Genomic DNA, 10,975 nt, shown 5'->3' with positions numbered 1-10,975 from the left:
TTCCTCAGGTATGTGCAGGCCTGGTCGTAAAACAAAGACATACACAAAGATGGCAAAGGGACGGGGGCATGCAGAGAATAGTAGAGTGCTGGTGAATTGAGAGAATGATGTTTAACCAGTAACACTGAACTGCAGTTTTAGCTATGGGTTCCTAGTTATATCATAGTTAGAGAACTGTGGTATAAATGGGAAGAAAGATGTTCACATCCAAACAAGCAAAAGGCTATGAGGGCATGGTGATATTTCTGAACCATGTATTGCTTCAAGGTACATTTTTCAATATACTTTGTAAAAAAAAATGGCCGTGACTAAACAGCTGAGAGGAAAGGACTTGGTAAGCAGAGACCAAAGGACCCGATGCTTTTCAAACTCAGAGGTAAGGGTGATGGTGTAACTCTAGACTTCAAGCAACACAAGGAAGATGGTTGTTGTTATTATTCTCACAACACCTTATCTGAACACTAATGAAAAATCAGTAATGAATTTGCTGATGAAGTAAATGCAGCTACTATCTGCATACTGTTTTAAACTGTGAATCAAACTAGCAGGGCAGCAGTTACATAGAAGCCACTAAAAATGTCTCAAAGAGCTATTCCAGTCCTTTACAAAGAGCCACATGCATGCATCCAAAATACTTTGCTCTTTACTGAACAGTTACAATTTGATTTCTTTAACATATGAAAAATGGAATACTAAAAAAGTAACATCCAGCATTGTCATCTGCCTTCTGATAGGTAGAAAAACAAGGCAAGTACGTTTCACCTTGGATGCAGAGGTGGAGAGCCTTGACCACAGTCCAACCTGCCCCAAGTGTCTGCATGTACCTATTTGCACTATCCACTGTCCAAAATATTCTTTTGATTTCTAAATCTTTAACTTTGGGATTGAATTTGATGATCAAAACTGAGATGCAGGCAAAGAAATGCAAGGGGGCTAGAACATTTCAGCATAGCAAAATGTGGTTCTGTACCGAAAGACTGTTCTCATTGGAGATACCACATTGTTCCTAATGTTGCCTTGCCAACATATTAATTAGCTGAGCCAAGAGCAAAGTATTCATTTGTAACGAGCCAAGGTATTGCATAAAGAAAGCTCTGGAACACTTAGGAAATACTAGAGTAGTCTGAACAAATTCTGGAAAGCAAAAATGGAAGATGGATAGAACGCTAAGGAATGTAAATAAGAGCAGGTAATTTCGGACTCCAAAATCCAGGAGGAATTTTGCATGGAGAGAATTTTGTAAGCGTCCTTACAAAAAACTAGCTTGCCTGATCATATGTTCTCCTATGCCTGGGTAAATAGCAAGTCTAGAAGGCTGCATTCATGCCTAAGGGTAAAACCTGAACACTTTCTAAATGGTCCTCAAGGTATTCAGAATGCGATTATGTCTTTCCACTGGCTGTCAAAAGATGAAGTCACTTTTTCCTTGGTCAATTTTTAGTGGCAGGAGTTCAGTTTTTAAATATATAAGAGGGCATTGAATTTTAAATGCATTTTCCAGGCTTTTAAATCTTAAATGCTAGTTTACTAAAGGGCAGGATCCGATCCATGTTTTTGTGGACTCCTGGGGTAGTATCCAGTAGGGGCTGTGTGTGCGGCCAGCCCCACCAGCCCTGGCCCATGCATGCCCAGCCCCACAGCAGGTTGCGCCCCTTCCAAAAATAAGCATTCTCGTTCACATGGGGGCTTGCCCCTGGAAGCGCTATATCGCATCCCTGTGCGAACCTGGGCGGGCGGGGCGGGTCATGTGCAGACTGGGGCCTGGTGGGGCTGGCCATGTGCGCACAGCCCCTATTGGATATTACCCGTGGTCTGGATGTCAATAGTGGGCTGTAGAAATTCACTCTAGGTCTAGGAACACAGGAAGCTGCCTTGTACTGAGTCAGATATTGGTCCATCTAGCTCAGTACTGTCTACACTCATTGGCAGGGGCTGTCCAGGGTTTTAGGCAGGGTTCTTTCCCTAGCTCTAGCTGGAGATGCCAGGAGTAGTAATGTTTGCACATAAAGCATGTACTGTACTACAAGCCACAGCCCATCCTGCTCAGCTACCTGTGACATCCTGTATGTCAGTGGTTCCTGTGTTCTGTCATGTTCTCACTACTGCAATCACAGTATTCAACACTCTTCCAAAACTCCAGCTGCTGTAACTGCTCTCCTCCTCCTCCTCCTCCTCCATCATCATAGAATTTGAAAGAGGCCATAATATGTGGCTCGAGCTAGGGTATCCACGACATACCCCTTTAGAGATCTCCCCTGATAAAACCACATCTGACTGGCATTTCCTGTCATCTTTCAGGTGCTCCCACAATGCCTCCATCCTCTGCAATCCCATTGATAGGGTGGCCATGTGCCCTACTTTACAGAGGATATTCCTTTACTTGGAGGTGTCTTGTGTTTGAAAGGCTATCCAGTCCCAGACTGATTTTAAAAATGAAGAGCCATAAGAAGGGAAATCTATGGGGAGGGCTTATAGAGAGTATATAAAATATAAATGAACCTTGCTGAGGTGTGTGTGTGTGTGCGTGTGTGCGTGTGTAAGAGAGAGCAACAGAGTGATCTTCCTCAAGATTGGTCAGAGTGGGGATCTATGGATCAGGATCAGACAATTTTCAGTCCATGTCAGTTTCACATGTCAAATAAGTCTTTTCCTTCCTGCTTCTGCATTAATCTGCAGGGGGAGTTGTGTGGGAGTCCTCATGAAAATTCATATATATTTTTATATTTCTTTCATGGTAAAACACATATTTTGGTACATTTTTAAAGCTGAAACCCACATCGCAAAATTTGGAGAATTGTAGAATCAGAAGGATAACTGTGTCCCAATCTGCACATTAGTTTGGGAAGTATGAATTGAACTGGTTCATGTCTAAACGCAGACCAAATGAAATCCTCAAGCTGATACTACACAGCTCCTATGTTCCCAGGCATGGGGACTTTCCTGAGATGTGGAACTGCATCATTCCTTGAAGCCTTAAAACTGGCATAGTTCCTTATACTGTCCAGAACTGGGATGAAAAATAGATGGAAGTTAAGATTTGAAGAAGCCCAAATCACAGCCAACTAAGGGCCTGCAGAAAATGTCACCATGTTATACCCATTTCCATCATTTACAGTTAAAGGACAGTTACTGGCGGCTTCATCACATGGTGCTTTTATCCTGAGATTGAGATTGCTCCTTCACAGAAGTTTGCCGGCTCTTTACATGACGCCGTGACCCTGCGGTGACCCCCCTGCACTAAATGCCCTTTGTTCTGTTTTTAAATAGATTGCAGATAATGAACTATCAAATTACCCCGTTGTATTCAGCTTCAGTTTCCTCCATGAAAAGAGTTAAAGTGGCAAGAAGAGGAGTGAGATCAATGGAAGATAATGGAAGACTCAGATATGGGGAGAAGTGGGGGGGGGAAGCACATGTGAAAGGAGTCAGTGGTGATCCTGCATTTAAAACAGAAGCAGAAAGCCCCATTTTAAATGCAGGATTTTAGGCTGGTGTAGAAATGCCCTAGGTAACCAACGTAAATGTGGAAAAGCAGTTTCACGATACAAAAATCTCTGCTATTTCACATGGTGTCACATACACTCTTAAGACTTTGAGGTATTTATCAGCATCCACCAAGTTCCTGACACTTATGATAACATATTTGTTACACACACAGTCATATGTACACTATTCATCAACACAGCCATGTATGTGACACCATACAGGCGCACAAATACAACATGTGCACATCTTGTTACATATACAAAGTGTTGGGTCCAGGTTTATGCTGGATCAGCTGCATTGGCAGAAGTGGACTTCACCATCCCCACCTTCCCATGGCAGCCCCTTCACCCCTGAAAATGCTATATAGAGAGTCAGGAGAACCTGCTGAAAGGGGCAAACTGGGGGGCAGGAGGGGGAATCCCCCAAAATCGGATGGAGGGATCTTCCACAAACGGCACTCTTCCTCTCATGGAAGGTCGCTTATTCTTGCAGAAGGCAGATCCTGAATCCAACCCATTGTGTCATGCAACATTATTGTTTAGAGCAGGAGTGGGCAGAAAGTAGATCTCCAGATGCTTTCAACTATAACTTCCAGAATTCCTAATCACTGGCCATGTTGGCAGGGGTTATGGGACTTGAAGTCCAAAACATCTGGAGATCTACCTTCTGCCCACCCCTGGTTAGGAGTATCCACAAATTGGGAGGTATTATATCTGCTTCTGTAATGCTGTTTTATAGTGTTCATGTTAGCTTTTTGTTACAGAATTAACGGTAGTGTTCCTTTATTGTAAATTTTATTATTAGGAGTATTTATTAGTATTAGTATTAGTATTAGTATTATTAGATTTTTGTTGAATATTCCTTTGTAAGCCACTCCATTGGGCCATATGGTGGGGTATAAATACAACATGTTTTTCCTCCTCTTAAATTCACCGTTTAAAAATTGACACTCACGCAGCCTATTACAGAAGAAATAGCTTGCAGAAGAAGCAATGCCTCCTAGTGTCTGGTATCCCTTTACAGAAAGGCTATACCCTGGTGGATCAGTTAACTACTTTAGACTTGGCATATACATGGTTGGTGAGGAGATTTGGCCTTCAGTTCAGCCTACACATGAACCTTAGTCTCTTTGGTGATAACTCTAATGAATTTTTCACCTCGTTGTCTTTTGGCTCTTACACAAAACTGTAAAGTGAAATCCATATCTGGGTCACAGTTCATCATGAAGACATTGCTTAGAAGCACTCTCACACTGTTCCAGCTTGTTCATGTTTCTGCATTCTCCTCCCTTTATTTTATCTACTATAGCACACATTTAATTACTTGGAATACTTAAATTCTGCTCCCACATACTAGCTATACCATACTCGTAGTGGTGTAACAAGCAGAAGTAGAAAATCTATGTCTGTCTGTACCTCTGCCAGAGTAAACCTTCAAAATTCCCCTCTCCTCCTCGGAACATTTCTTGAACAAAATCCTGACAGCTTAGTTTTCTCCCCCTTCTTCTTTTCTTTATTTTTCAGGACTAATTTTGGGTTTGTTTGCTTTTTAAATTTCTTCTGAGGAAAAATAGTAATCCTTGACGTTGAATTCACTTTATACTAGACTGAATATCCATTAGGTGAGGTAATTTCTTTTCTTGCATGATGGGTTTTGCCTTTAATTAAGGAAAATAGAATGTGTACAGGAGATACTTCGATACTATGCATTTACATGTAAATGGAAATTTCAAAGAACACAATTCAGCCATATCTAAGCACTTTTAAGCCCTGTTTATTTCATGTTCTTAAATTTCTCCCACTAAAATCAATGATACTTGGCTAGGGATGGGCAAACAAGTGATTTTCACAGTGATCAAGATTCTCCAGACACCACCTTGAAGCTCATCTTGCCTCATGTCCCATGTTTGATTTCCCCCTCTATGGGGGGAAAAGTGTACATTTTGGATGAAGAACATGCACTTAAAAAAAAAGAAGAAGACCGCACGCAAATGCATACTTTCCCCACGTACACATTTTGGGGGAAGTGTGCATTTTTAAAAGTGCACATTTTTTGAACGTGAATGCAAGTTCAGGAAAATGAGAGCTTTTCTCAATAAAAGCCCTCCTGCTTGCATTCACAGTTCCAAACAGGACATAGCTGTATGATATGTGAACATAAATGGAAGTCTCATACAACCCTATATTTGGCCAGACTGTGCCCTCAGTCAAAGGGGGAAAGCCAAGGTCTACTTCAATATTTGTGAGCTATGTTTGCTTTGCTTTTCTTAGAATACATTAACAGATAGTGGAATTGCGAGCAGAGATGGGTTAAAGAAGACGCAGACAACAAGCTTGGGTTGAAAATTGGGCCACATTTATTGAAATACCTACAAAAGGGTAACTAGGACGGGCATCTAACTGTGTCAGCGGCTAGCTGGCACTTCTTGGGCAAAAACACATCTGCCTGAGGGGTGGCAGTGGTCTCACCATCCCTCCAGACTGCCCCTTCTGGGGGAGGTAGACGTTCCCATGTCACCCCCAACCCGGTGCCACACAACACCTGGGTGAGTGAGGAGGGTTGGTCTCCCAGGCAACCCTTATCCCCCCGCCGAGCTGCACAACCTGTTCGGGGGGCCTCAGGTGTCACCTGTCACCATAAGGTGCCTCTGCATGCACACCATCCCTAATCTCTTTCAGGTTTTGCCCATCCTAGCTGCCACAGGAGTCACAAGCCTATTGCTTGTGAAACTCCTGAGGGCACGAAACTCCCACCTGCTCTCTCGTAGGCAGCTCTAGTGCTGGAGGCTATAGAATTCAGGATAGCGTGTTCAACTTGAGAACGCCAATCTCCCATAATCCGGCTGGCAAGGGGTCTGGTAGCGGACGTGCCCACGGGGCTAATACACGGAACCTGTCGATCTGGTTTCATGACAAAGCATTGGCAATTGGGTTCCCCATACCCAGTACATGGCGGGTGCGGAACCAGATGTTGTGGCGTAGGCATTGGAGGGTAAATGCTCTAACTAAAACCATGACCCTCTGGTTTCTGGAGGACAATGTATTAATGACGTGCACAACGGCCATGTTGTCGCACCAAAAGAGGGCAACTAAATTGGCCATCAGGTCAGCCCAAATGTGCACTGCCACATAAACGGGGAAGAATTCCAGGAAGGTGAGGTCCTGACAAATACCAGCGGCAGCCTAGTTTTCTGGCCATTGGCCAAGGCACCACCGCTCCTGCCATATTAGACCAAAACCGAAGGTGCTGGCGGCATCCGAATGAATCTGCAGGTCGGCTCGAAGAAGCAACTCATGCCTCCAGAAGGAGATGCCATTAAATTCCCTCAGGAATTTAAGCCATACCTGCAGGTCCATGCGCATGGGGGAGGTGACTCTAGTGCGATGATGCGGGAGTTGAAGACCCCGCATTGCCCAGCAGAGCCGTCTCAGGAAGGCCCGCCCGGGGGCAACCACCCTACAAGCGAAGTTCAAAAAAAAAACACGATGTGATAGGCTACGTAAAGATTTACGTAGCCTATCATGGCTGGGTTTTAAAAAAAACAAAAACACGACGTGATAGGCTACATTAAGGTTTACGTAGCCTATCATGGCTGGGTTTAAAAAACAAAACAAAACCGCGTATGCAAATTTGCATTCCTTCTTTTTGGCCATCTTAGTCTACGTAAATATTTACGTAGACTATGACATCGAAAATAAAGGGGAACACAAATAACGTAGCGGGAGCTATTTGCATCCCTTTTTGATTCGCCATTTTAGCCTACGTAAATATTTACGTAGGCTAAAACGGTGAATCAAAAAGGGATGCAAATAGTGCCCGCTATGCTATTTGCATTCCCCTTTATTTTTGCCGTCATAGTCTACGTAAATATTTATGTAGATTAAGGTGGCCAAAAAGAAGGAACGCAAATGGCGGCGGCCGTAGCCGCCGCCATTTGCATACACGGGTGTTGTTGTTTTTTTCCCCAGAGCCCTCTGCGGCCAGAAATCTGGCTGCGGACAGTTCTGGCCTGGCTGGGCCTGGCTGGCTGCTCCGCGGAGTTGCTGCGGAGCACAGCCGGCTGTGGAGAATTCTGGGGGGGAGGAACAGATCGCCTCCCCCCCATCAAGGATTTCGGTGGGAAGGACGGAACGCCTCCCCCCCGACCATCAACATAATCCACGGAAAGGTAAGTGACTTTCGTACATCCCTAGTTCCAAGTAGATTGCATCCCTCCGGTTTGGGTAACGCCCTAAAAGTTGAAGGAGTGGAAGGATCTTAACTGGGCTGGGGCCCTTCGGAAGGGGGATGATGCTCACTGCCCTGTAGGGATGTACGAAAATCACTTACCTTTTTGATGGGGTGATTCACGGTGGGGGGGAGGCACTCCACACCTCCCCCCAAAATCCTGATCCGGCTGGCCCCGCTCCGCGGAGATTCCATGGAGCCGCCGGCCGGGGCCACCCACAGCTGGACATCCGGCCGCTGGGCAGCCTTACGGGAAAAAAACCACCGCGTACGCAAATGGCAGCGGCTACAGCGGCCACCATTTGCGTTCCCTTTTTTTCGCTGTTTTAGCCTATGTAAATATTTACATAAGCTATTACGGCGGGGGGGGGAAGGAACGCAAATAGCACCCACTACGCTATTTGCGTTCCCCTTTTTGCACCGTAATAGCTTACGTAAATATTTACGTAGGCTAAAACAGCAAAAAAAAGGGAACGCAAATGGCAGCCGCCGTAGCTGCCGCCATTTGCGTATGCTGGGATTTTTTGTTTTTTGCTTGCTGTGATAGGCTACGTAAGTATTTACGTAAGTGGTGGCCGCCATTTGAGTCCGCAGTAGCCAGCCGAGAGACCAGCTGCCACCGCCGCTGCCACTGGAGCCGCCGCTGCTGGAACATCCGCCCCAGGTAAGCTTTCGTCCTGGGGGGATTCCGCGGGGGAGCGGTGGTGGGAGGCCATTCCGCCACAGGTTTCAGGGGCCGAATGCCAGTGCATTCGGCCTTACTGAAATCCGTGGCGGAATTTTCCGCCATCCCTACTGCCCTGTTTTCTGCTGCTATGGCCTTCCTTTGGGGAACCCCTCCAACCTCTGGCTCTTGGACAGGAGGCGCAGGAGTGCTGACCACCACAAAGGGAGCATTCGTGATGGAAGCGGCACGGGTTTCGGGAGCAGGAACCCTTGGAGCTGAACTCCCAGCACAGCCAGCGGTGCTGAACCCCTGGACCTGCAATAGGCCTGGAGGCCATTGCAGGCAACAGCTTGGCGAGAATGTGGCCGCTCTCGGATCTGTCGCCAAAGCCTGGCCTGGAAGGGGTCATAAATTGGAGCCAAAGGTCCTGGTTCTTCAGATCCCAGGACATGGAAGGATCAATGGTGGCCCTGCCGGCGGAAGGCCTCATCATAGGCCAGCCATGCGCTCCCTTCATATTCAGTGTAAGCCCTGTATATTATGTCCAGATACTTGGTGAGGATCCAACCCCTCTCAGGGAATCTCTGTTGGAGGATGCCAGCATAAATTAAGAAACCTGTTAACCAGTTTGCCCAGGTGCGCGGCACCTTACGACCCTTACTCCGATCAGGTTCCCTATAGGGATGGTGGAGAATTCCGCCATGGATTTCAGTGAGGCCGAATGCACTGGCATTTGGCCCCCTGAAACCAGTGGCGGAACGGCCACCCACCCCCACCCCCCGCAGAATCCCCCCTGGGATGAAGCTTACCTGGGGCGGATGTTCCGACAGCAGCTGCTCCGGCGGCGGCTCCGACCGCTGGTCTTTCGACCGGCTGCCGCAGCTGCCATTTGCATCCTGCTGTTTGCCGTGATAGGCTACATAAGTATTTACGTAGCTTATCACAGCAAGCCAAAACAAAAAACAAAACAGCGTACGCAAATGGCAGCGCTACGACGGCTGCCATTTGCGTTCCGTTTTTTCCGCTGTTTTAGCCTACGTAAATATTTACATAGGCTATTATGGCAGAAAAAAGGGGAATGCAAATAGTGTAATGGGCGCCATTTGCGTTCCCTTTTTCCCCGCCGTTTTAGCCTATGTAAATATTTACATAAGTTATTACGGCAAAAAATAAAAGGAACGAAAATAGCGTCCACTATGCTATTTGCGTTCCCCTTTTTTTCACCGTAATAGCCTACATAAATATTTACGTAGGCTAAAATGGCGGAAAAAAGGGAACGCAAATGGCAGCCACCGTAGCCGCCGCCATTTGCGTACGCTGTTTTTTGGGGGGGCCTGCCGTGATAGGCTACGTAAATACTTACATAGCCTATCACGGCAGCCTGGCTGGATGCATGGCAGCCGCTTTTTGCATCCGCAGCAGCCCGTCCGCAGCCGGAACTCCGGCTGTGGATGGCACTGGCCAGCTGCGGAGTGGAGCCGCTTTGGAGTGGAGCCGGCCAGGCAGGATTCCGGGGGGGAGGACCGGATCATCTCCCCCGTCGAGGATTCCGGGGGGAGGGACGGAGCGCCTTCCCCCCCCACTGCGAATCACATCCGTGAAAATGTAAGTGACTTTCATACATCCCTAGTTCCCTATCACGGTTCTTATCCTTGTCATTGGCCTCGGGCTCCCGAAAGAGCAGGGAGAAGACATCTATAAATTCTCCCCGCAAAATCTTTTCCCTGGTGGCAACGGTCAGGTGGAAGCCAATAGGGGAAGAAGTAGCACCCGTGGGCATGGCTCCCCTTCCAAGGTTAGTGCATGGATCAGCCAAGGGCATCTGTGGTGGTGGTAGGGGGGGTGGCAGGGGGGGCAAGGGGTCCTGAACCGATCCGGCGGGTCCCTGCCAAACGCTGGCACAAGTGAAGTTAAGTGGCTGGGACTGGAGTGGCTGCGTGGGTGTAAGAGAGGCGTCTCCCGCAGATGCCAGCAAGGGGGATGAGGCCCCAAGCCCCACTGAAATAGGGGGGTTGGCTACTTGTGCAGTTGAACTGGGAATTGAGACCAGAGCGATGGCCTGAGGAGTACTGGCTGCGGGGGCTGGAGTGACTGGAGGCAGTGGGAGAGGGGGGAATGGCCAGCCCTGAGGGGTAAACCAAGGCATCCAACCCCAGGGGTTGACATGCCCCATGCCCAGCCAGGCAAATTGAGGTGCCAAGATAGTCTCATCTGAACCCAGTGTGGCCGTGTTCTCATCCCCGACCGGAAAAGCGGATGTTGTTGCTTGTGTCCTCGGGGAAGAGGAGGCCGCGGGAGGGAGGAGCTCCTCTAGGGGCGGTGTGCTATCAAGAAGAGCCAGCGAAGAGGAGGTGGAAGCTTCAACAGCGTCCAGACGAGCTGAAATAGAAAGTAGTAGCGAGCGTTGGGTCTGCTGTCGTGTTCGTTTGGGTTGGACCACTGTGGTTTTCTTAGGCCTGGCTGGGGGAGGGGGAGGGATCCCCGAGGAACGCTCAGCAGCTTCCAGGCGAGCAAGGATTGATGCCAATACTGGGCCTGCTTCCTCCTCAGACTCGGAATCGGGCCTTGGTAGCGGCCTCTTGGGGAGGGGAGGCG

The 10,975-nt window shown here is 47.7% G+C and overlaps 1 pseudogene; it reads right to left on the bottom strand.

Annotated features, from left to right (window-relative positions):
- Nucleotides 1-2,903: 2,903 nt before the first annotated feature.
- On the bottom strand, nt 2,904-10,160 carry LOC146347218 (uncharacterized; annotated as a pseudogene).
- Nucleotides 10,161-10,975: the final 815 nt, after the last annotated feature.

The sequence above is a fragment of the Heloderma suspectum genome, chromosome 4 (genome assembly GCF_057233095.1).
Source record: "Heloderma suspectum isolate Gila_16-S chromosome 4, 16-S_ref, whole genome shotgun sequence".
Lineage (NCBI taxonomy): Eukaryota > Metazoa > Chordata > Lepidosauria > Squamata > Helodermatidae > Heloderma > Heloderma suspectum.
The sequence above is the reverse complement of the archived record's forward strand: the minus strand, read 5'-3'. Positions and strand labels throughout refer to the sequence as shown.